This window comes from Bombus fervidus, chromosome 3 (genome assembly GCF_041682495.2).
Source record: "Bombus fervidus isolate BK054 chromosome 3, iyBomFerv1, whole genome shotgun sequence".
Lineage (NCBI taxonomy): Eukaryota > Metazoa > Arthropoda > Insecta > Hymenoptera > Apidae > Bombus > Bombus fervidus.
The window spans coordinates 14,695,419-14,701,418 of record NC_091519.1 but is presented as its reverse complement, the minus strand read 5'-3'; the positions used below and the strand labels follow the sequence as shown (position 1 = coordinate 14,701,418).

Genomic DNA, 6,000 nt, shown 5'->3' with positions numbered 1-6,000 from the left:
ATTCATTTCTTTGAACGTGAACTGCTATTATATGAACGAGAAATCGTAAGTAGTAAAGAGAATTCTCTTGGCAAGTTCTTATTATATAAATTTCAATTATATGAATTATTTGTCCCGCGACAGGTTCAAATAAACGGAATTCTATAAAGTATCGCATATTCAATCCAAACATGGAAGTTGATGCAGTTAGAAATAAATACAAGATACTGCGGTCATCGATGAAGGACAGAATAGACGTGATAACGAAATATTTCTGCATATCCAGCGATTTAAAGGTTTGTGTATATGATTATGAAATCGTAAATTATCTGCGTAGAAGAAATAAAGATTTATATATTATATGTATATTACGCGTTTAAAATGTACGTTTATATGGATCGAATTAACGATTTCTTGTATCACGTGATTTCGGCAGCTTGCATTAACATTTCAATTTTAACTTTTCGTTCTTTTATGAAGGAAAGGCCAATCAGTGTAAAAGAGGAAATTAAGATTTTGATAAGTCTTTTTTGTTTTATTATTCTGTAATATAAGATACATTGTCCGACAAACGATTATACAGACGTACAATATCCAGCAATTCGTTTTTTTCATGTATTTTACAGTGACGACGAATGCACTTCCATAGTGTCCAATTTCTTAACTATTTACAAAGTATTAATTGATTCTTATATTTGTTACATGACACCAATTCAAACGATAGGTTCATGGTACTCCTCGGTTCTCCTGTTGTTTGTCACGTTCTATTTCTCTTTTTTCGCATACGCTCTTTCCTCTCATATCTTTTTACATGTATACTTTTCAAAAAAATCGAAGAAACATCGTTACAAACAGTCCCATTGGAAAGCTGAAATATAAAAGTGATATAAAAGTAAAGAACGAATACGTTTCTCATTTGTTAATAAACAAAATAGATTATTACGAATGCATAAACTTGAGAAGAAGTATAGTACAAAGAAAACGTAGCTGCTCTTTTACTTCGACTTTCGTTAATTTCAGATGTAAAATTTGCCAATCAAATAAAGTTGTCGCAAATTCGTTATTCGAGAATGCGCACATACACATACACGCGTATCATACGTACACACATCACCAATTCTGCCACGGCGAGGCAGAGAATAAACAAAATTTCTCCATTTAATCTTCGCCAATAAAAATTATGACACGCAAGTTTCACTATACAAAGATTTACATTCCAGGTGGGAACAGATAATACAAAACTGCTACGAAGTGCACGTAACTATTTCTTCGGATCATGATTATCGTGTACGAGAAATCTCCAATGATATTTCCTATCGTGTTTGTCTCTGAATTTCTCGGCTGTAGCGTATTGCGATTCACGGTTAGAAACGTGCAACTCTTATTTGGACAAAGTCGATCGAGAGTGAAAATAGAAATTCTAATGTTTCAATAGTACTCTTCTAACATTAAACGTTAACTGTCGGTATTAATATCGTACAACGTTTAATATTATATACAAGGTAATATAGAAAAGTTCAACCAGGTCGCTCGATTCTTAGGGATCTCTATCAGCGACATGTTCGTTAATTCCAATTACCATTTTTGATGACATTCTCATATTAATTAAATGATATTTTCGAAGATCGAGTTTCGCTCGTAGAAACGTCTAGCTGCGCTCGAATTACAATTACGTTGCAATTTTGTATAGGATTCGCTAGTACGGAAGGACGGCAGAAGCAAATCCCGCCGATTCGATAAACGCGAACATTGAATCAGCCATTTCCATTTTTTTCTACTTTTCAATGTTCTTCCTATCGCTAATGGTTTAATTAATTCCTCGTTTGAGCAATCGACGAACGTGTACTTTGGTATTACGTGTTCCTTTTGAGAATTCTAGTTCGCAGAAAATATGCAAATTAGTTATAATCCTATACGACACGTTATCGTTATCGAAGAAACGAAATTAATATTTTTCGTCCTTTATATAATATTTTGATTTCAATGGTTTTTACAGAAACTTTCGTTCGTTTGTATAGAGATACAAAGCAATTTGCAAATACCATTCTAGGAGATTCAAGAGCCCTTTTGTATAAACTCGTTTGTTATTAATTGAGAATATGTTGCGGTGTAATTGACTTTATACTCATTGACAGTATTATCGTTAAATATGACAATCAATGGAATTCAATGGTACAGATGAACGTTTTCGAAAACTTTGAATTCGAATGTTTAATAAATTATCAATGCTGATTATTATATCGTTTTAAGCGCACGTAACAAAAGTATCAAATACGTGAATTTCATTGACAAAGCATCAAATCTCCGCCATTTCTTTCTTTCTTTTTTCTTGAAGAAATTGCGATTTATTAATCAGAAATCCGTTGAACATGTTCTTTTTTTTTTTCTTTCTCGCAAACTGTCGTACTAAAGTTTCATGGTGGTCGACGAGTATTTTGAGTCGAGTCATATTTCCCTGAGGAATGAGGAGAGAAACCAGAACTCAAGGGCGTGAAATCAGGAGACACATAAGAGGAAAATCTTATAAAATAAGAAAAGTCGAATTGAAGATTTCTCTAATGGGAATTCACATTGAAGCTGAAGATAGCGTCACACGAAGCAAATTGCTTCTCTTTGTAAGCTATTACCTTGTAAACTTCATAATTGAATTTTTATGTTAGTTCTCAGAGATAAGGTAAAGAGATGAAGAAACAAAATAACATCTCTTTCTTTTTAACGTTTCGACGAGCAGAAAGAAACAACGGCAATAAAACTTAAGAAAGGAATTTTTTAATGAAATTGCTATCTTCATGGAATATTTGTTGTATAATTTTAATACGAATATGTATATTTTTGATTCATAGAACTGAAAGTTCGTAGTATACTTTGTGAAATGTGTTTCCTTACGTTCTGGTATCAAATTTTATATAATTTACAAATAGGTACAACCGGTTTGTAAATTCTTCCTTGGTACATCTTCTCAACTCTCGCTTCGAGTACTACGCGCATTTTATTTCTTCTCTATCGAACCAACTGTAATTGTGTATGATTTCACCAATAGCAATATTTATCGTTCAAGAGATTGTTATTCCATCAAAACATTCTACGATAATATAACAAAAGGAAAAGAACTCGTTGATGTAATTTTTAATTCCATCTAACTTTCTCCAGAACTACTTTTTCTTTGTTATATTTAGTATTAGATGAAATTATCGGTACGTTCAATAATATGTATATCCAAAGGTCATACGAATCGAAGAAAAGTTACAAGTGGTTTGCCGCAACAAATTGTCCAAGCGTCAGCTTGGAGAAACGCGCGTGGCCCTTCAAAATGAATGGAACGAGTGCGAGGAAGTTTGCTCGGTCAGTCAGGTTGGATCGATGGCTGGATGGTCCGGTGCAAACACCAAAGCAAACTTTGTCTTGGCTACCGTCCACGATTCTCTATCGAATCACCAACAAAGTGATAACGATAACTCTAGCAACTGCTCAAGATAATATCGATTGTCATTAGACAACGTTACGAAACTCGCTTGTCTATTTGTTGCGCAACCAGAACGTACGATTCGGAATTCGTAGTTTCAACGTTATTGTTCGTCGATCGTTCCAGTTTCCCCTCTCTTTTTTCAGCGTAAAAACTTTTAACTTTTAACGTTCTTACATCTTATGATATGTTACAAGAAACAGAAAAACACTCGTTTAGGTTGCTACTGCACGCGGTTCGTTCGTCGCTGGTACAGAGCAGACTATGCGTTAGTTTGGTTGCGATTCGATCTTTTGCGGGCCAGATTATTCAGTTCTTTCGTCGAATAATATTTCGTTATATACAAGTTTTTATAACGTAGCTATGTTGTGTTTTGTTTAATATTTAAATAAAATATCTGAATAAAACATACGAGATTCAGAGGCTTGAACGTGCATACGACACATGCATATGTGAATAGTTATTTGTTATGAATAATTCATAATCTTGGAAACAATTCTAGCGATCGATCATCCCGATAGCTTGCATTTTTTGATATTAACGAAACGAGTTTAATTAACAAATGTAAATTATGCTTATCTGGTATGGCGTAACTATGACGTGCAATAGTACAAAGAACTGTTTTCTTACGCAGAAGAGAGCAACCTGTAAGTGCTTTATACCTTTTTAAAGTCTGCTCGATACATGACGAGAGTAATATTTTACAGCTAATTTACAGCTATACATTACGCACTCCATAATCTCATACTCTATCACGAATATACCGATATTAAACAGTGTGAATAGTTTTATATGCGATACTCTTAAAAATTAGTGCCTAATCGCAACAGTATTTTAGTTATTGTTCTTGAGCACAGAATTCAAATATGATTTTCGTTCGATTGATTGATTTCTGCGTCTAGTCAATGGCCGCACGATGGTACATTAAAAAACAATTGGCGTTTGTCTTTCAAAGTATTACCTGGTTTTGTAAAATCATCGCGTAAATAATTGTTCGAAATATTAAAAGATATAGAATAGTTCCAGTAAAAGTCGACAATAAAATAGATATGTACAAAAGTTAAACTTACATTGAAACATCGTCCGGTTGTTTTAGAAAAATCTGTTTGTCATAAAATATACTTACAGATATATGTATATATATATATATAACGATTTACTTATTTTTATATCAATTTTCCTGGGTAATACTTACTTATTTTGGCAGTGTCGTTATGAAAGAATTGTTAGCGTATGAATAATTGATCAACGATGGTGTAATACATGTATAAAAGAGTGACGTACGAATGAACGTTTTATTATGCACTACACGACTAGACGCATCAATCCACTCGGTTACATTATGGACAAGAATGTGTTTATTTTATGAGCGTTTAAATGCAGAAATATAAAAACTGTTACGAATTTCTATCTAAATAGGTGTATAGAAATATTAAGTCGATCTCATAATAAGTTAGAATGTCATTTCCAAGTGATAAATAAATCATAGAAATTATCAAGACTGCTGAATAAGAGACGCGAGAAACTGTATTTCTGATCCCATGTTGCTTTCTTATTAGACCAAAGAACCAAAATATATTTACAAGTATGTATCTGTTGGTGTTGCATGTATATGTACAATCTTATATTATTCGATATATGTATTTGCAAAATAATCCTCTCTTTTCCGTTTATTCTTACATTCGATAGCTGTTTAGACGAAAACACGGATTTCACATTCTACTAATATGGGATGAATGTTCATTAAGAGTAAACCAGAATTAACGTAGGAACGTCTGCAGGAAGTTTAGGAATTTCCTAGAACATTTAGGAAACACTTCGTATATCCCGAGGATATCTTACTTAGAACTCGCATAATGTAATTGCTGGTCTTATTAAACTTGATATATACAAGCATATGTATTATATATCTCGTCGAATTGGACCAATCTCATTTACGTTACTATTATTTCGCTTGCTTTGTTCATCGAATCGAGTAAAATGTATTTTAACATTTAACATATTTTCACGGAAAGAAAGTTTGCTAATTCGTTAAACTTCTCTCATATTGGTTTTCATCCAATACTAATTTTTATAATTGACAGCGTTCGAAATTACACGTATTATACGTATTTATTCTAGAGAGAAAAAAAATGCGAAATAAATCACAGGAAAATAACGTTAATTCGTTCGTTTGTCGTTAAACTGAGAATCTCTTTCGTCTCGTTAATATTGGAAACGACATTCCAACCGTTTTCGAACATCGTCGCGTACTTTCTTTGAAATTGCCGCATCCATCGTGTGCGACGAAGATTTAAGACACCTCATTTATGTCGTACTTCGTACGCATAAATATTCGTTTGCACCGAATAACATTAAATCCCGGCAACTCTACGCGAAGACAGTCCATCGATCGCTAACGATATATCTATTTCTTCGAACGAATACCTGGAAACGTTTTTCAACCAAAGTATCTTCCTACGTGCGAAGCATCAGTTCCTGTTACGAAAACGTTAATTTATGAAAAGAAAGGGAAAAAATATGTAGAGAATAACGAGTTTCTATTTTCGAAATAAATC

The 6,000-nt window shown here is 33.1% G+C and overlaps 1 protein-coding gene across 1 annotated transcript in view; it reads right to left on the bottom strand.

The window, feature by feature from the left end:
- Nucleotides 1-487: 487 nt before the first annotated feature.
- LOC139998440 (TWiK family of potassium channels protein 7) overlaps nt 488-6,000 on the bottom strand; it is a 363,454-nt gene continuing 357,941 nt past the window's right edge. The window contains exon 9 of the transcript XR_011803262.1: nt 488-847. The gene's annotated coding sequence lies outside the window, so the exon portion shown is untranslated. The remainder of the gene's footprint in view (nt 848-6,000) is intronic.